The 21,205-nt window shown below is 43.7% G+C and overlaps 1 pseudogene; it reads left to right on the forward strand.

Moving 5' to 3' along the window:
• Positions 1-7,880: 7,880 nt before the first annotated feature.
• On the forward strand, positions 7,881-8,873 carry LOC133758530 (Y-box-binding protein 1-like; annotated as a pseudogene).
• Positions 8,874-21,205: the final 12,332 nt, after the last annotated feature.

Here is a 21,205-nt window from a genome sequence, read left to right on the forward strand (position 1 = left end):
ATAATAATTAAGTCTCAGAATAGCTGTATCAGAGAGGTTCCATTTTCCTACTGTAGAGAAGCTCAGAGAGATGAAGTAGCTTGCCCGAGGTTACAGAACAAGTAAATCGAGCTTGATTTGTGCACAGGTCAGCCAGTCTTCCCTATATTGTGCAGCTTTTGTGAGGGCACAGGGAGGGGAGAGAAGGGGGTGATTGCTTTGTCTGTAATGCTGCCACCTCCAGTCCTAAATAAGTAAGTCCCAGAGAGTCTATCACAACGGACGGACGATTGAACCACTAACCCAATGACATAACTTTTCTCCTCACCTCACAATTACATTATTCTGCAAGAAACCCATGAGGGACAAGCGTATCAGCAGCAAAAGGAAAGGCATACAGAAGCCGGTTTCTTTATCAGCTTCGCCCATGCTTGTGATTTCAGGAGGAAAGGGAGCTGTAAGCAATGCTAATAGCATCATCCAAGGAGCACCAGATACCAGCACCCACAGTCCCGGGGAGGAACTGCTTTTGTGCTGTCTGGGTTTTTGTGACCATACCAGCTAAAGGAGGAGATTCAGAAAAATCATATGTGATGGGCTTACAAACCCCACTAGCTCATGTCAGGCCTAAAACTCACCCTAAGAGGTACAGAGCAACGTAAGGGTTCATCCTGGTATTATCTGAGCAGGCACTTTGTATTTCCTTGCAAAGAAAGGAAGATAAACCACTAGCAAAGAGAATCAGGAAGTATTGAGTGGGAAGGAGGGAAAGCAGGGAGGACAAACCCCTCACTGCTTCTCTGGGGGACAGGAACTGGCCCCTTCTGAGAGATGACTGAAGAGACTGAACTTGAGGGCGAAGCTCCAGGGAGGCAGACTGTATCTCAGTTTGAGAGGAAATCAGTAGACCCGGATGGAGTCGGTTTACTCAAGGGGTCACTCTACCACTACAGTGTTTGAGAAGCTGGGAAAACTTGAGAAAGACTGTCACAGAGCCTATCTATGATGGGAAGATGATCTGATGACAGTCAATTCTGCTCCAAAACCTCTGTGGTACAGTACAAGGATCAGGGTCATAGATTCTACAGCCAGAATTCCTTGTTCTCAACTTCTCAGCCAGGTAAACCTGTACAAGTTACGTATACTCTCTGGACCTCATTTTTCTATGAAACAGGAATCATAACAGCAGTGACCTTACTGAGTTGTTGTGAGAATTAAATGAGTGCCTGTGCAGTACTTAGAGGAATATTTTCCAGGTAGTAAATACTTAGTAGACATGTACTAAGCGCCTACCCCGGGCCAGGCTCACTTCTAGACTACAACATTAGATAACCATAAACAAGAGAGACAGGTCCCTACCTTCATGAATAAATAAGTACATATAATTTCAGATGCTAGGAGCTATGAAGAAAATAATAGACTATAAAACAGTCGCACGTCCTTGAGGAGGGGGCAAGGGGAAGCAGGGAGGGGCTTTCTGGGCTGAGTCGGGGACATGAAGGCAAAGCGGATGGCAAACACAGAGACCTCGCTGTAGATCAAAGCTCAGTATGTTCAAAGCAGGAGGGGGGAAAAAAAGTCTGCCTGTGTGGCTTGGAACAGAATGAGGGAGAAAGGAGAAAACAATGGGAAATTGGATCAAAAAGGCAGGCAAGATTCAATCACACGGGGCCCTGTAGGCCGTGGGGAGGAGTCTGCGGTTGTATTCCATGGCAAGTTGTATTCTATGGCAAGGTTTTAAGCAGTGAGACATGGCACAATTTACATTTTACAGTAATTATGCACTTGCCATAGAAAAGCCTGCCACACAGTCCCTTCCTGTTCTTTCTTCATTTGCAGAAGTCTCAGAGGCCCGGGAAGATCTCCGAGCTGTAAGATAAAAGGTGTCCTCAGAGTCCCTGGATGATCACATGGACAGCCTCCTGCTGGCCAGCAACACTGATGTTAGGTTGCTAGGGAGTGGAAAGCACTTTGTTGTGCTAAACCAAAGGAGGAGGAAAGAAAGGGAAGAGATGGCAAAAGAGGGAGAGGGGGAGAGGGAGGAATATTTTGGCTTCCACAGAAAGCATGCACATGTAGAGTCTGGAAGTAACAGAGGAAGCAGACAGAGACTCTGTTTCCCTTACAACACCTTGACTAGGGGATGTGCTTCAGTTAGGTGCTCAAAAAAATAAATAAATAAGTGCACTTGTCAGGAACCAATTAATCTGTAGCGTACAGCAGTAGCCAATTGCTTGCCTTGTAGCAAAAAACAAAGGTAGTAGACCAGGTTAAGCTGAGACAGTCCCTTAGGTGTCCACTTCCTTCTCCAGAAGCCAGGTTTGAAGCAATTTCCCTCCATCAGACTACAGACTATGTTTTTCAGTGCTGGTCAAATATGCAATATTAGCTTTTACAGCTATAGACTACAAAAAGAATGAGGCATACATGGTTGAGTTTTGGGCTATAATCAAGCAATTGCAAAGCTTAGGCATTCTTTGCTGGATACTGCAACTCCCTAAGCACTTCTATGTGCACAGTTTGTGTAGCCATGTCCATGGTTTATAGAGCTCACACTTGGAACCAAGCACAGTTCCATGGTACTGGCAACATTGAAGTGAACTGAACAGACAGAAGCTCTGCTCTTTTCTTGCTAAATTAGTCAACAACCATGTACAAGACAGATCAGGTCCTCAGTGTCATAGACAAACAAATAAACATCATTTCAGAAGCTAAGAGCAATGAAGAAAATAATAGAGTGTAATAAAATAGAAAAGAACAGGAGGACATAAACTGGGGCAGGCATGGAAGCCAACATTCCGCCTGCGAGGAAAGATACCATAAATAAGCAAGTAAAATGTATCAGATGGTGACAAGGCTATAGCAAAGAAATAAAGCAGGAAGGATGGAGCAATGATGGGAGGATCTTAAAAAGTACAGCAATATACAGGATATCTAGGAGGTCATGTATTCAAGCCTGTGATGTTTTAGGTAAATAGATGAGCAAAAGGAGAGTTGAGGCCAGCATTGTGGCAAAACAGGTTAAACTGCCAACTGCAACACCAGCATCCCATATGGGTGCTCATAGCTCCACTTCCAATCCAGCTCCCTGCTAATGAGCCTGGAAAAGCAGAAGATATCCCAAGTTCTTGGGCCCCTGCACCCACATGGCACACCCAGAAGAAGCTCCTGGCTCCTGGTTTTGGATCTGCCAAGCTCTGGCCATTAAGGCTATTGGGGCAGTGAACCAGTAGATGGAAGATCTCTCTCTCTCTCTCTCTTTCTCTAACTCTGCCTTTCAAATAAATAATCTTTCTTAAAAAGGAAAATCCTCTTTTTAAAAAAATTAATAAAAGAAAAAAAATGGAAGCAGTCAAGGATGCCTGCTCCACTCTGTTTGGGGCAAAGGAAGTGGTGTTATTTACTGAGAAAGATGAAAGAGTAAGGAACCACATTTTTGGATAGAAGACCCTGAGTTTGGTTTTGAATATTCCTCTGAGATGTTCAAACAGCACAACCAGGTAGATAAATGACGAATGTCAACGACTTGTGTAGATACTGAAGTTTCAGGTATGGCTGACAGTTCATAAAAATGAGGGTCTACCCTCCCTGGTGGTATAGCACCTCCATGAATTTGTTCATGACCCAGATGCCTTCCGTCTTTATGCCCCACCCCCTTTGTCACGTGGTCCAAGAGGGCTGCTAGAACACCAGCCAGTTAAGACTGGTCAGAGAGGAAGCACACTAATGTCCATGTCTATTCTTGGCTGTTATTTTCCTCCGAGACCTTGGGAAATCCATTTCCCTTCCTGTGATGTATTTTCCCATCTGACAGTCAAGTTCCTTATTGCTCCTGCACACCCTGATGCTGTCAGAGTGGGGGATTGTGTGACTACCATCCCAACAGGGAGCCCGCCTGCTTGTGACATCATTATACATAGTATTGATTTGATTGGGAAACTGACCATGAAATATTCCATTTTCTTATTGGTGCTTCAGATAGAAACTCCCCAGGGAACTAAGAGAGTAATTGCTTTTGCTTCTGCTTTGGAAGGGGCTGACTTTGATGCAATGCTGTTATCGTCTGCAGGTTTAATTTAGCTCTTTTGTCTGCAAGAAACTCCCGGGGAACGATCCTTTATGCAGTGCCAAACGCATCACATGGCTGGCTGTTTCTGGCTGAATTTAGACTTGCCCTTTCCGCTCACAATCCCGGGATGCTCTGCCTGCACAGGGTCAGACAAGCTCACTTCCATCTCCCTGGGGATTTCTCTTCCAGAGCAATGGGTAATCTGGACCAGCCACTGGGTGTCAGCATTGCTTTGTCCAATTAAAGGGAAAATAGCTATTTGTTGGTTTGAGAGTTGTTTATGCAGCTACGTTTGAGCTCTAAAGTGGCCAAGGCCCCCTGGACATTCACATTTCACACAATTCACATTTTTATTGTGCTTGGAGCTCTCCTCTCTATCCTTCCACACAGAGACTTCCCACTCATTCCAGCCCTTCCAGGTCCCTCTCCTGGATCACAGCAACAATCACCACGTCCAGTTGTGTCCCTCAAGTCTAGCTTTTTTATCTACTTACAATCAGGACTGCAAGAGGCTCATCTGTAGATTAATGAGCCTCCTGTCACAAGCGGTTTGCAAACAGAAGTTAAAAAATCACCTGGCTGGAATTTTTATAGAGTAAAGACATATAAAAACAGAGCTTACAAATATAACACATTATATGCCTATGTGTGTGTCTGAGAGAGAAAGAGTGTGTATTTATGCACATATGGCTAAATATGAACAGATCCGATATGATGTTGCTTCGGAGGCAAAGGTGAGTGGGCAAGTTCACACACCTAGCCAGATCTTCTCCCTGTGTGAGAACCTTGAGTGACTCCCTTTCGTCTACAATCAGTCAACTCTATTTACCTTGGCAAACAGCTGTCTACATATGGCTGCTGCAGTCTCCTCCTGTCTTTTCAGGCTTTGAACGAACTTTGCAGAAGAGCACAGCACACTCCCCATGCCTTTGCAGAGTCTCCTTCCCTTTCTAACTAGGCAAGGCCTCCTTCCAGAGCCTCCTCCTGTGAGCTTGCTGGAAGCCCTCTGCCAGTGCCTAGTGCTCAGCCTACTTTCAGAGCCCTTCCTATTGACACCCAGGGCACTCTGGCTGGTGCACAGTTAGCCTCATGTGTCAGTGACCTGTTACACAGCTCTTATCCACTAGATTACAACCTGCCTGAGAAGGGACTTGGAGCTTTTCATTTTTATATCTCTGCCTCCTGCTGCTGCTTCAGGTCCATGCTTGATGCGTAACAAATGTTTGTTTACGCATTTCACCTGAACCCTTGAGGCTTTTAAGTTTATTTTGCTGAGTCTGCAACATCCCTGCCCACAGTTCCAATTGTAGTTATCCGGATGCAGTTTCCCAACCTGTCACTTCCTTAGGCTGATGGCTCTTATCATACCTGTGTACACAGGGCCACTTTAAAAAAAAAAAGAAAAATTTTCTCTTAATACCCAGTTATATTTGTCTCAAATATTTACTTTCAAAGGAAACTTGGTATCACTGCCATAATTAAAAACCTATGTCACTTGCCACAAGACGACAATATAAAAAAACATACTGTAGGAGACAGGCTATTAAATTCTAGCTAGACAATTTCACCTGCTAAAGCAGATATACCGAGACCATTAATGAATCATTCAGACCTTCTTGTATTATGCCTCTTTGCCACATGACTGTGCATTCTTGTCACTAAATAGGCAAAGTACGTGACTCCTTCATTTGATTCTGAATTCAGCCATTACATCTGCTCTGCCCAGTGTTGCGTGAGTGGTTTTTAGAAATATAGAGGCATGAAAATCTCCTGTGTGACTAGGGCCATTCTTCTGTATTGAGAACATGCCCAGGTAGTTTTTGGAAGGCTGTGAGAAACACAGAGCAGACCCCAGGTACCCCAGATCAAGACCAAAGGAACCACTGGCCTTAAGGGCTGACACGCAGACCCTGGCTAATTCAAGTTTTGCTACTGAAAGGCACTGAGATCTTGTTTCATTTTGTTCGCTTTGTTTTGTTTTTAAAACTGAGACAGTGAGACAAACAAATAGAGCTCCCAACCTCTGGTTCACTTCCAACAGCCAGGAGTGGCTTATGCCTGAGCTAGGAGCCAGAACTTAACCTCGGCTCCACACAGGTGACAAGAGACCAAGCACTGGGGCCATGTCCACTGTCTCCCAGGGTCTGCGTTAGTAAAACGCTGGAGTCAGGAGCCACAGCCAGGAATCAAACCCAGGGACTGCAAAGGGGGCAAACACACCTTCTCCTACACCGAGCTCTGTTTAAAATGTTTTCTATGACAATAGACAACTAAGGCCCTGATCTCCCTGATCTGAAGGACTATTGTCTCTAGTAAAAAGGAAGTAGATTGGAAGTGTTAGGGAAGTGCTAAAATACTAGCACCCAGTTGAAAATGTCTCCCTGAGACATGCAAGTCAAAACCACAGTGAGACATCACCTCACCCCTGTGAGAATGGCTGAACTCTCAAACACAGACAGCAACAAATGCTGGCAAGGATGTGGAGAGAAACACTTCTGCCCTGCTGCTGGGAACAGAAGTCAGTGCCGCCACTGTGGGAAACAGGGTGGCGATTTCTTAAAAAACCGAAAGTAGACTAGTCATGTGACCCAGCAGTCCCACTACAGGCTAAATACCCAAAAGACTTGAACACAGTGTATCAAAGAGAAGCCTGCACCACCGTGGTTATAGCAGCACTGGTCACAACAGCCAAAATTTGGAACCAACCAAGCTGTCCATCATCAGATGACTGCATCAAGAAAATGTGGTCTATTTCAACAATGGAATATTATTCACCTATCAAAAAGAATTAAATTCTACCGTTTGCAGCAAATCAGACACAATTAGAAGACATCATATTGAGTAAAATAACCCAGACCCAGAAAGGCAAACCTTTCATGTTCTCCCTTACATGTAGGAGCTAAATTAAAAAAAAAAAAAAAAAAGAAGAAGAAGAAATACCATTGTATATCAATATTGCTGCAAATATCATTTTATAAAACTGTGTTCTATACCTTTATCAAAACAGGGGCTCAGGGCCGGCACCGTGGCTTAACAGGCTAATCCTCTGCCTTGTGGTGCTGGCACACGGGGTTCTAGTCCAGGTTGGGGCGCCAGATTCTATCCCGGTTGCCCCTCTTCCAGACCAGCTCTCTGCTATGGCCCGGGAAGGCAGTGGAGGATGGCCCAAGTCCTTGGGCCCTGCACCCACATGGGAGACCAGAAGAAGCACCTGGCTCCTGGCTTCGGATCAGCGAGATGCGCTGGCCGCAGCGGCCATTGGAGGGTGAACCAACGGCAAAAAGGAAGACCTTTCTCTCTGTCTCTCTCTCTCTCTCACTATCCACTCTGCCTGAAAAAAAAAAAAAAAAAAAACAGGAGTTAAGAATGTTACACTGGGGCCAGTGTTGTGGCATAATGGGTAAAGCCGCTACCTGCAGTGCCAGCATCCCATATGGGCCCAGTTCAAGTCCCAGCTGCTCCACTCCCAACCCAGCTCTCTGTAGTGGCCTGGGAAAGGAGTGGAGGATGGTCAAAGTCCTTGGGCCCCTGCACCCACGTGGGAGACCAAGAAAAAGCTCCTGGCTTCAGATCAGCGCAGCTCCAGCCATTGTGGCCAATTAGGGAGTGAACCAGTGGAATGAAGACCTATCTCTCTCTGTCTCTCCTTCTCTCTTTGTGTAACTGACTTTCAAATGAATAAATAGATCTTAAAAAAAGGAATGTTAGAGTTCGATCGGTAGCGGGAGCGGAGAGCGGACCCCAGAGAGCCCTGAGCAGCCCCACGGCTGCCGCCGGCCTAGTTATCATCACACCCTGGGAGGAGCCGCAGCTGCCACAGCCGGCCCCAGTCACCATCACCGCAACCATGAGCAGCGAGGCCGAGACCCAGCAGCCGCCCGCCGCCCCCGCCCTCAGCGCCGCCGAAACCAAGCCCGGCACCACGGGCAGCGGCACAGGGAGCGGTGGCCCGGGCGGCCTCACATCGGCGGTGCCCGCCGGCGGGGACAAGAAGGTCATCGCAACGAAGGTTTTGGGAACAGTAAAATGGTTCAATGTAAGGAACGGATATGGTTTCATCAACAGGAATGACACCAAGGAAGACGTATTTGTACACCAGACTGCCATAAAGAAGAATAACCCCAGGAAGTACCTTCGCAGTGTAGGAGATGGAGAGACTGTGGAGTTTGATGTTGTTGAAGGAGAAAAGGGTGCGGAGGCAGCAAATGTTACAGGTCCTGGTGGAGTTCCAGTGCGAGGCAGTAAATATGCAGCAGACCGTAACAATTATAGACGCTACCCACGTCGTAGGGGTCCTCCACGCAATTACCAGCAGAATTACCAGAACAGTTAGAGTGGGGAAAAGAATGAGGGGTCGGAGAGCACTCCCGAAGGCCAGGCCCAACAACGCCGGCCCTACCGCAGGCGAAGGTTCCCACCTTACTACATGCGGAGACCCTATGGGCATCGACCACAGTATTCCAACCCTCCTGTGCAGGGAGAAGTGATGGAAGGTGCTGACAACCAGGGTGCAGGAGAACAAGGTAGACCAGTGAGACAGAATATGTATCGGGGTTATAGACCACGATTCCGCAGAGGTCCTCCTCGCCAAAGACAGCCTAGAGAGGACGGCAATGAAGAAGATAAGGAAAACCAAGGAGATGAGACCCAGGGTCAGCAGCCACCTCAGCGTTGGTACCGCCGCAACTTCAATTACCGACGCAGACGCCCAGATAACCCTAAACCACAAGATGGCAAAGAGACAAAAGCAGCCGATCCACCAGCTGAGAATTCGTCCGCTCGCGAGGCTGAGCAGGGCGGGGCTGAGTAAATGACGGCTTAACATCTCTACCATCATCCAGTTTAGTCATCCAACAAGAGGAAATGAATATGAAATTCCAGCAATAAGAAATGAACAAAAGATTGGAGCTGAAGACCTTAAGTGCTTGCTTTTTTCCTGTTGACCAGATTACTAGAACTATCTGCATTATCTATGCAGCATGGGGTTTTTATTATTTTTACCTAAAGATGTCTCTTTTTGGTAACGACAAACGTGTTTTTTAAAAAAGCCTGGTTTTTCTCAATACACCTTTAAAGGTTTTTAAATTGTTTCATATCTGGTCAAGTTGAGATTTTTAAGAACTTCATTTTTAATTTGTAATAAAAGTTTACAACTTGATTTTTTCAAAAAAGTCAACAAACTGCAAGCACCTGCTAATAAAGGTCTTAAATAATAATAATAAAAAAGGAATGTTATACTGCTATAGTTTTAATGATCTGTGATTACTTTAAAATTTACTATATGTGGCTGAAACTGTCATTTTTCCATTAAATTATTGTTGATAGATGCTGTTTATATTCTCACTGAACTAGGGTCCTTTATCTTTGTACTTGTTAAACTTCTTATTTTGTGAAGTATTAATCCTTTTAACTGTACTGTAATTTTAAAATATGTTATCTCAAAAACTAAGAAAGACAGGAAGAAAGAGGGAATGAAGGAGTGTGGGGAGGACAGAGGAGTGAGGAAGGAAGGGAGGGGGCATTATTTTGTTCTCAGAATTCTATCTGCAAACCACATTGAATCTGTTAAAAACTAATTAAGAATTAAAATTTAAAAATTAAAAAAGAACACATCTCCTTGAAATAATCAGACAGAATGAAATGGAAGCGACAAAGGAGTAACTGTATCCTTCATAATTCCATATGATTCGTCACAGTTTACACCTAAAATTTTCTCTATACCTTTCCCACACTGTGACAGACTGCCCTACTTCTAACTTGTTTGTGGTCAAAAGATGTCATTTCCAAAATGGTCTTATGCTCATTGACTAGAAACTAAAACTCACACTTGATTCAAATCCGAGGTGCCCCACCACCTGGTTCTAGTCCTGTCCACTTCGAGATGCTCTCCTCTTTGCATAACTGACCCAACAACTCACGTTACTCAGTGTTCACTGAGCACTTAATGTAGCTACTCGGAGCCAGCCAATCTGGGGGATTGAGGGAGATGATTAAGATGCAGATTTCAGGGGCTGGCACTATGGCATAGTGGGTAAAGCTGCCACCTGTAGTACTGGCATCCCACATGGGCACAGGTTCAGGTCCCAGCTGCTCCACTTCCGATCCTGCTCTCTGCTAATGCCTGGGAAAACAATAAAGGTTGGCTCAAGTCCTTGGACCCCTGCACCCATGTAAGAGACCCAGAAGAAGCTCCTGAATCCTAGCTTCAGATCGGCCTAGCTCTGGCCATTGTGGCTGTTGTTTGGGGAATGAACCAGCAGATGGAAGACCTTGCTTTCTCTCTCTTCTGCCTCTCTGTAACGATGCCTTTCAAATACATAAATAAATCTTTCAAAAAAAAAAAAAGATGCAGACTTCACTTCCAGCAAGTTGCAATGAAAAAAAAATAAGCAACCATAAAATTGTAATGTAGTCTGAGAAAAGCAGGTCCAGAAAGCTATAGAAACCCACAGGACTGGGAGGTAATATAAACAGCCAGGAACAGGAGAAGCCTGAAGGGAGATGGTGCTCTTGGATATAACGAAAACTCTCCTGTTCTTCCGTTACAATCTGGAGTAATTGTGTATATTTCTGTACTTCTATACCACTTCATAACACATCATATATTATTTGTACTCAATTTATCTATTCTCTTCGAGCATTGATCATTCATCTTTGTAACAGCCACAGCAATAGTAGGACATGAGCCAAACATTGGACACTAAAATATGTGTGGTTGATGGATCAGTGGACAGATGCATAAATGGATGGATAAATGGAAGGGCACCAGAAAGGTAAATTAAATTATAAAAAACCCTTTTGGCATTAAGTCATTCCATTTAAGTGATTCCTTAATCCAGTGGTTTCCGAATCTAGCCACCCACAAGATATACCTAGGGAGTTTTAAAACATGTATCCTTGGCATCTGTTTCCTTAGGCTCTTATGTACCAACATACACAGATGGATCCTAACCTACTTTTTACATGCTCCCCAGAAGATTCTGATTCAGGGAAGCTAAGAAACCTTGATGTAGTAAAGTTGGAATTCAAATCCAGTTCTCTTGGACCTCAGAGCCCCGTGATCATAGCGTGTGAAGATCATATCTCTAAGGATTGCATATGTATCCAGTCTGAGAAGAAAATAAGTAGCTATGTGTCAAGTTAGAGCAGAGCAAACCTCAGGTAGATTAAAGAAAACCATACCTTGATGGAAGAGAATGCCAGGAAATGAACAGAGCACTAGATATAGAGTTAAGCTATCTGGACATTTGGACTCGGACACCAGTACTGTAAACATGGAGAAGATAAAGGGTAAGTACTTACATACAGCTGACCACACACAGCCGCTTCTCCAAGGGCTTTACACGTAGCAACTGACTTAGTCTTCATTACAGCCCAGCATGTAAACACCATTAGTACCACCCTTTTACAGGGGAGGTAGCAAGAGGTTAAGAAACTTTCCCATTGTCACACAGTCAGGACACAGCAGAGCTGGGACTGAAATCCAGGGCAAACAGCTCTGGAGCCCACACTCATGGCCACCACCCTACATAGTAGTTAATCAAGGTTGCCATGCAGACTTCAAGTACAAAAAGAATGAGCTGGTTTAAATAACCCTCACAATCTCTTCCAACTTTGATATTTTTAGTGTGATTTTACTCAAAGGTCATAGAGAGTGTGGAGTCCCCTTTTCTCTAAGATGTTCTAATAATACATGACTGAAATTAAGATACCTCTTGAGACACTTGCAACCCATGTCAGAGTGGCTGGTTTGGGTTTCAGATTCACCTCCAATTCCAGCTGCCTGCTATTGCACATCTCATGAGGCAGTGAGTAACTACTCAACAACTTGGGAACCTGACACCCACAGAGGAGACCTAGACTGAGTTCTAGTGCCTGGCTCCAGCTTGGTCCAGCTCTGACTACTGTAGGCACTGCAGTAGTGAACCAGCAGATGGAAGTGCTCGCTCACTCGCTCTCGCTCTCTCTCTCTCTCTGAAATAAAATAACATAAATACAAAAAAGTAGATGCTTTCTTGAGGAAGGATTAGATAAAGTCTTACTTGATATCGGGAAGTGAGGAAGACACTCTGTCAAGGGCATTACATGACGATATCACAACCCATAGGTAATTTCTAGGGGCCAAAAAAATGAACCTTACTAAGTCATGTTATAGTCAAGAACCTTATAGCTCACTGCCCATCACTCAACATTTGACAGGCCCAATTATCCCAACTGCTTTGAGAGACACAAGCTGTGAGATTTCAACTCAAGCAAACAAGAATTTCAAAAGAGCCAAGGTTGTTGTTTTAAATCTCAGCTTGATTATGCATACGCTTTGTGACATTGGAGAAGTTACTTAACCTCTCTTAGTCTTGAATTCTGCGTTAGCATTAGGAGATAATCACAATGCCTTTTCACAGGATTGTCATGAAATTTAAGAAAGGTAATATAAGTACAAATAGAAGTAGTATTTTTTTTACCATTTCCTCTCCCAATTTTTTTAACTTTCATTTAATAAATATAAATTTCCAAGGTACAGCTTTTGGATTACAATGGCTTTTCCCCCCCATAACTTCCCTCCCACCCGCAGCCCTCCCACCTCCCACTCCCTCTCTCATTCTATTCACATCAAGATTCATTTTCAATTATCTTTATAAACAGATCAATTTAGTATATATTAAGTAAAGATTTCAACAGTTTGCACTCACACAGAAACACAAAGTGTAAAGTACTGTTTGAGTACTAGTTATAGCATTAATTCACATTGTACAACACATTAAGGACAGAGATCCTACATGGGGAGTAAGTGCACAGTGACTCCTGTTGTTGACTTAACAAATTGACACTCTTGTTTATGGTGTCAGTAATCACCCTAGGCTCTTGTCAAGGGTTGCCAAGGCTATGGAAGCCTTTTGAGTTCGCCGAATCCAATCTTATTTAGACAAGGTTATAGTTAAAGTGGAAGTTCTCTCCTCCCTTCAGAGAAAGGTACCTCCTTCTTTGTTGGCCCCATTCTTTGCACTGGGATCTCACTCGCAGAGATCTTTCATTTAGGTCTTCTTTTTTTTTTCTTTTGCTAGAGTGTCTTGGCTTTCTATGCTATGTATCCCGTAGAAGCATTATTAATAAGAAAAACCGACAATAATGTTATAATTAAGCTATTACAAATTGATTATGTGGTACCAGGTATTGTTCTAAGGAGTTTTCAAACTCCCAAAAACAAACTTAAGACATCTTTGAAAAATATATGACATCTTTGGTCTTGAACCTACAATGATAAGTAACTCAGTAATCCCCGGCATATCTCTCCAGCATGTGGTCTTTCTACGAGCAGAAGTCAATCCTTCACATGTAGTGCTGTATCTCCAGTTCCTAGACATCCTTTCCCCAATAGTTTCTCAAAAACCATGTGAATGAGCTATAAAAAGGACTAACCACTCTGTAGGTTCCTTATTGTTATTAATGAAAATAGTTCCTATCGACTGAGTATAACATTAACAATTACTAGCCATAATAGCCAACACTAACTGAACACACAACAGAAATGATCTCATTTATGCAAAAATAATAACTCAACAAGGTATGTACTATTTATTAGCCCTTTTATTATATTATAGAAATACACACTGTGGCACAGAGAGGCTAAATAACCTGTCCCAATGCCCCAGACCTGTACATGGTAGAGGAGCGACTCAGCCAGGCAGTCTGACTCCAGCATACATGCTCTCACAATGCCATATTATCTCCAGGGGGCACAACCCAGCAAGGAACACAGCAGTGCCATCCTTCACTTTGTGGTATTCTGCTTCTCATCAAAAAATGTTTTGACCTCCTCCGCAGTAAAGTGCAGACAGCCAGAACTTTAAAGACCTCAATGTCTTGTTGCCCGTCATATATTTACATTGAGCTTCCCGGATCCTAACTTAAATAACAGATGATGCCCTCTGGTTCAGGTTCTGCGCAAAGTTGCCGATGATGGGTTGCTGGTTAGCACGTCAGCTGAAGGACAATATATTTTAATGCAAATGCAATGAGCTGGAACGACAGTATTTTCTCCAAGAGCTTTAACTAGGTTAGCATGACCTCCAAAGGGGCCAGAATTCTAACAGCAAAATTGGAATAGAAAGGCTTATGGAGATTTCTATGCTAATCAGCCGTGTTTTACTGGAATGATTATGTTTAGCACAATGGCCATTTGCCAGCTTCAGCCAGGGCATCATTTGATCAGGTGACCAACAAAAAGTCATGACTATGACTCAGAAAGTGCTAGGGAGACCACAGGAAGGCAATGGTGCCCTGAAAGTGACGGCAGAGGTGCAATAAAGAGATAGGGCCCCAAAGAAAGATGATTTCCAAAAGGAATTCCAGCATGCACCTTTCCGACTTTGCAGTTTGCTGCTGCAGTAAAAATCCTGCTGGAGCACGGATAAGAGCAATGCGCCCCTGGGATCTGAAAATGGGGTTAAGGAAGGAAAAACAGAACAAACCAAAAAAAAAAAAAATGTCCTAACTAGACCGAGGGTTTCCCCCTCACATCTAAACCATGCTCTTGGTTTGGAGACTGTATTCTACTGAAGTCAAGGAGAGGTGCCATTTTCTTTAACTTGGACCAACAAAAAGCTCATCATTCCTTGTATTTGCTTTGTTTTTGAATTAGGGAACTGGCAGCAATTGAGCCTGTTAGACACAGCACTTTGCATGGAGAAAAAAACAAAGACCAATCAAGTCTGACTTCTCTGGTCTACCCGCAGGTGTGCCTGTGAGAGCCCACAACAGAAGGAAAGAAACAACTGAAGATACCACACAGCGCCCCTTGGCATTTACAGCGCCGACCCAACAAAAGTTTCTAATGGCTTCCAAAAGATGCCTTGGTACCTCCACAGAAATAATGAATCATACTCACAAGGGGAAACAGAGGAGAAATAACCCGTCTTCTTAAGCAAGCTGCCCAGATGATCTGGATGCATGACCAGGTTTGAGAATCTCTGCATGAATGAACCATCCTCATTTCACTCCGGGAAAGCAGAGATGCCATTCTGGGTACATCTTGCCCAATATTTAGACTTTAATTCTACTACCAAGAGTTGTGATCTAAGGCAATAGTTGTTATCTTTCCTGACATTGACCCCAAGCAACATTAAAATAATTAATATTCACCTATCACCTAATATGTGCCAGGAACTTTACATATATTATCTTGTTTCAGTCAAAGGTTAATGCTGCTTAAATATTGAAACCATTCAATATTTAGATGTCTTACCCTCAGTCAGAAGTGTTTAACAGCATCATATGTAATTGACTCACATAATTTTGTTCATACTTCTGCCTGGATGAAGATGGAAAATGAATTTATTCTGCCTCTAACTGAACTTTCTATAATCTTTATCTGATAGTTGGTAGAAAAATGAACTAAGTGACCAAACTAACAAATTTGGTCTGTCTGTCCTATAATCTGAATGACCACTTTAGGTACTGTCAGTCTCCCTTGATCAAATATTTTTTTGACAGGTAGAGATAGTGAGAGAGACAGAGAGAAAGGTCTTCTTTCTGTTGGTTCACCCCCCAAATGGCCACTACGGCCGGCGCTGTGCCGATCCGAAGCCAGGAGCCAAAACGCTTTCAGGTTACTTTTTTTTAAAGATTTGATTATTGATTTGAAAGGCAGAGTGACACAGAGAAAGAGAGAGAGAGAGAGAGAAAGAGATCTTCTAACTACCATCCACAAGAGCCAGAGCTGGGCCAGGCTGAAGCTAGAGTAGAGGCAGGAACCCCATCCAGGTCTCCTACACCCATAGCAGGAATCCGAGAACTTGGGGCATCACCTGCTACTTCACAGGCACATTAGCAGGAAGCTGAACTGGAAGTGGAGCAACCATAATAACTCAAACAGCATTTCCATTGATACGATATGCAGGCTTCCCAAGTGGTGGTTTAACCTGCTGCACCGTAACACCCACTCCTCAAGTTACTGCTGAGTCCAGGCTGCACCATGCAAGACCTGTAGATTCACCTTGTGCTCTAGCCTGAGGAAGTTGCAAATCTCCTTGCAGAGTTGTCCCAACTTGTCTAATGAGTGCCCAGCTTCCTGTGCCAAAGCCAACAGAGGGATGAGAAAATTAAGACCATTTCTCCTTATTCTGTTTTCCTGCTCTCTTCTCTCCCCTGATTTCCAATACTAGTGAAGCCAGAAAGAGGCAGGCCCTTCTTCTTGGCCTTCTTGTGGAGACCTTGCTTAAAGCAAGCATGCCCTTGATATGCTACACAGGCAGATAAAGGAATTGAGGCAATCCCCTCACAAGACTGCAGCCTCATTATTTCCAGCTGTTCCTTTGGATCATACCCTTTGTCTGACATTCCTAATCTCCACCCTTTCTCCAGTCAGCTAGGGCAGGTTACCCATGGGATTAGGAAGACAAATGAATACATAAATGATTTTTAAAACAATTTACTTCATTTATATGTCCATTATTTCTTTATGATTTCCAAAATGAGCTTTATTTTGTAAGGAAGGCAAAACAGAAATTATTATCTATATTTTCCAGATCAATACGTGGAGGCACAGATTGTCATGTGATCAGTAAATGGCCCAGGGTTTATTCCCAGAGCTGTCTTCTTTGCATGGTACAGGCAGACAAATATGATTAAATTGATTAGATTTGTAAGCTGGAGACCACAACTCTTTGGTCTTGCCCCCTGTGTGATCTCATATCCCTACCTGACCCCACCTGTATGGCCGCCTGCCCATCAGACCAAGTAACCACTACCCTTTGGAAGCGGATAAAAGGCCTACAGCATGGTGTCCACCCCACCAATTTTGCTGTCCTGTGCCTACGGGCACGTGGCCTTCTGACCTCCTTTTCTCTACCTTTGTTTTGCTGCCCACGCTAAGTTACCTGTGCCTGCTCCATAGGCATCCGCTTGCTCCATGTGGCTCCTAGCTTGCTCTCTGCCTGGTTTGGACTCAACTTAGCTACTAGACTTCTTTCTCCCCTAATGGAAGCCCTCACTTTCCTGTGCATTTCTTTCACTGAATAAAACCCTTAAAAACCATCATGTCACCTGGTTTATTTGAGTTGCTATTCAGAATTCTTCTCTGAAATGACAGCAAAAACCCACAAAATTATTAAATATTAAAATTATTAATAAGGCTGGACAATATCAACACTTCTTTTATTCATTAGTGAGCATTTTTAGCCAATGCTAAACACACAATTCAATGTGGTGCTATCTTACATTGCTTCTCAGTTATCTATTGCCTGTGAATCTCCTTTTTCAACTAGGCTCTAAGTTGTGTTACAAGTTATTTGCGTATTTTATAACACCCTATTCTAGTGGTTAAGACAAGAGATTCTCAATCTAGACTGGCTTAAGTTCAAATCTTGCTTCTGCTTCTTACGGGCTCTGAGGCTCTGAGATCCTGCTTACGTCACTGGATTGCCCTGAGCCCTGTCTTCTCACACTCCTCCTACACATGGAGACAGTACTATGTCTACTCACAGGTTGGTTGTGAAAATTTAATGAATTAATATACTTAAAGCACTTAGATATTAGCAGGCACTCAGTAAATTCTGTATCCATATTTGATACCTTTATTTTACTTTCTTTAGCACACAACACCAATACTTGTTCATGTTTTTTGTTTTTTTGTTTTTTTTTTGTTTTTTGGTTTTTTTTTGTTTGTTTGTTTGTTTTTTTTTTTTTTTTTTTTTTGACAGGCAGAGTGGACAGTGAGAGAGAGAGACAGGGAGAAAGGTCTTCCTTTTGCCGTTGGTTCACCCTCCAATGGCCGCCGCGGTAGGCGCGCTGTGGCCGGCGCACCGCGCTGATCTGATGGCAGGAGCCAGGTGCTTCTCCTGGTCTCCCATGGGGTGCAGGGCCCAAGGACTTGGGCCATCCTCCACTGCACTCCCTGGCCACAGCAGAGAGCTGGCCTGGAAGAGGGGAAACCGGGACAGGATCAGTGCCCCGACCGGGACTAGAACCTGGTGTGCCAGCGCCGCAAGGCGGAGGATTAGCCTAGTGAGCCGTGGCGCCGGCCTGTTCATGTTTTTGAGTTGAATTTTTTAATTAGCAACAGATTTTGATTTTAGTAACTTTTTTTTTTTTTTATTAAACTTTTATTTAATGAATATAAATTTCCAAAGTATAGCTTATGGGTTACAATGGCTTCCCCCCTCCCATAACTTCCCTCCCGCCCGCAACCCTCCCCCCTCCCGCTCCCTTTCCCCTTCCATTCGTGTAAAGATTCATTTTCAATTCTTTTTGTACACAGAAGATCAGTTTAGTATATATTAGGTAAAGATTTCAACATTTTGCCCATATAGCAACATCAAGTGAAAAAACTACCATTGGATTACTAATTATAGCATAAAATAGCAATGTACAGCACATTAAAGACAGAGATCCTACATAATTTTTTTTTCAAAATAATTAATTTTCTATGCCTTTTCCATTTTAACACCAGGTTGTTGTTTTTTTTTTTTTCATTTCCAATTCTCTTTATACACAGAAGATCACTTCAGTATATAATTAGCAAAGACCTCATCAGTCTGCGCCCACACAGAAACGCAAAGTATAAAAATACTGTTTCAGTACCAGTCGTAGCATCACTTGGCTTTAGACGACACATTGGGGACAGATTCCGCATGGGGTGTAAGTACACTGTGACTCCTGTTGCTGACTTAACAATTTGACACTCCTGTTCATGGCGTCAGTAATCTCCCTGGGCTCCAGTCATGAGTCATTAGGAACATGCTCAATCGGACTGGCCGCAAAAGGTGGAGTTAGAAATGTGCAGGGGATTCCAACACAATTCCATCAAGATGGCATGTACCAATGCCATCGCACTAGTCCAAGTGATCAATTTCAGCTCACAATTGATAGCTCTGATAGGTCTGGGAGTCAAAGAGATCACACAAACAAGATAGGTATCTGCTAATACTGATAGAATCAAAAAGGGAGGGAAAGATCCAACATGGGAAGTGGGATACACAGCAGACTCATAGGATGGCAGATGTCCTAAACAACACTCCGGCCTCAGAATCAGCCCTCAGGGCATTCAGATCTGGCTGAAGAGCCCATGAGAGTATAGCAGGCATGGAAAGCCAAGATACCACGGGAAAAAAAAAAAAAAGACCTAAGTGAATGATCTCTGTGAGTGAGATCCCAGTGGAAAGAACGGGGCCATCAAAGAAGGAGGTACCCTTCTCCGAAGGGAGGAGAGAACATCCACTTTGACTATGACCCTATCGGAATAAGATCAAAGTCAGCGAACCCTAAAGGCTTCCATAGCCCTTGCAACTCATGATTTTAGTAACTTATTTTAAAACATATACTTGCTGAGATGCAAAACGTTAAAGTATCATCATTGAAATTCTTTTTTTTTTTTTTGACAGAGTTAGACAGTGAGAGAGAGAGAGAGAGAGACAGAAAAAAAGCTCTTCTTTTTTCTGTTGGTTCACCCCCCTGGCACACTGCGCCAATCCAAAGCCAGGAGCCAGGTGCTTCCTCCTGATCTCCCATGCAGGTGCAGGGCCCAACGACCTGGGCCATCCTCCACTGCCCTCCCGGACCACAGCAGAGAGCTGGACTGGAAGAGGAGCCATCAGGACAGAATCCAGCACCCCAACTGGGACTAGAACCCGGGGTGATGGTGCTGCAGGCGGAGGATTAGCCTAGTGAGCCACGGCACCAGCCCATCATTGAAATTTTTAATCCTTCAGATACACGAGTCTACAAAAACCTATGCAACAATTTTATCACCAAAAGCACAGTCCTAAATGCTGCACATATACATGTCTACATTTCTCAGAGAAATCAGTTTCTTAATCTTATCCCCTTTAAGCAACCCAATACCTCTGAGAGGTAAGTAAGTCCAGTGAGGGATTGAAAGTCAAACTGTTGGACCATGTCATTGAGGTTTTCCTGGAAGGCAGGAACAAAACCCAGAATCCTTATACTCCCAGATGCCTATCTCTGCTCTTGGCCAGTCAATTACAAAGCACTTCAATGCCTGTGGTCTCACTCGATCCTCACAGTGAATGAATTTCTCAAGATAAGCATCACAAGCTCTAACTGGCAGGCAAGGACTGCAGAGGCCTAGACTAATGCCCAAGTCCTCTGACCCAGAACTCTATGTTCTGTCATGTTCTTATAGCACTCCAACAACAATGTGCAGTACACAGAGGAGGCTACAGCCAGGTGCCTCTGAGGTAGTTTCCTGTCTCATCTATGCCTGGTCCTAGATCTGCTCTCACCATGCGTCACTTTAGGAAAGTTCTTGGTGTTCCTAGGTTTTCTCATCACTAAGATAAAGATAATAGTAGTACTTTCCATACAATGTTGAAAACAGAGTTAAACTGCATAATCTGTGTAGATGCTTGGCACAATACATTGTAAATAGTAAAGAGTTAACCCATATGATTGTGGGAAACACTAATCCTCATTCATGCTTTCCACCGGAGAGGAGACATTTATCAGTGTGTGCTTTGGGAAGTTTACATTGAAGTCCACTCTCAGTCATACAGAAGGCTCAACAAAGAAGGTCTGTAAAACTTCTCTGGGGTACAGGAAGTATTAAGGCATCCACTGTTACCTCCTTCCAAGACCAAATCCTCCAGCTGAACATTGACCAATAAAGGATCTGACATTTTTATATCATTTTTCAAATTCTTGTATCATCTACCTCTTAATTAGTTTTGGACTTAAGAAAAAACCTAAGTACCATCTACGGATCCCCTGAAACCCCAGCAAACATTAGCTGCTGGTATGATTATCACTATCATGTAAACACGGTTTCTGAGCAGAACAGGCGGCAGTCTCCAGCCTTGCTGCAGCCTACCAGATGGTGGGCAGGTCCAAAGGGTTTTGTCGCCACCTTTGGTAGCCATCAACCACCTACAGCATTGGAAGTCAGAGATTAAACAGAGATGGTGGTCCCTAGGGCTTCCCAAACCCAGATCTCAGGAATGTGTACAGGACAGAGCTGACCTGAAATGTTTTCTCGGGGTCTCCTTTTGGGAGTTGCACCCTGTGAGCAGGAACCAAAGCCCAGCTAAATCTCTGTCACTTTGTCAATGTTCTGCTGGGTGAGTGTCACCTTGGATGTCCCCAGGACCTTGTCAGGACAGATGGGGAATTCTAGGAGGGTGACTAGACGTCCATTCTATTTTGGCT

Source organism: Lepus europaeus, chromosome 4 (genome assembly GCF_033115175.1).
Source record: "Lepus europaeus isolate LE1 chromosome 4, mLepTim1.pri, whole genome shotgun sequence".
NCBI classification, from domain to species: Eukaryota; Metazoa; Chordata; class Mammalia; order Lagomorpha; family Leporidae; genus Lepus; species Lepus europaeus.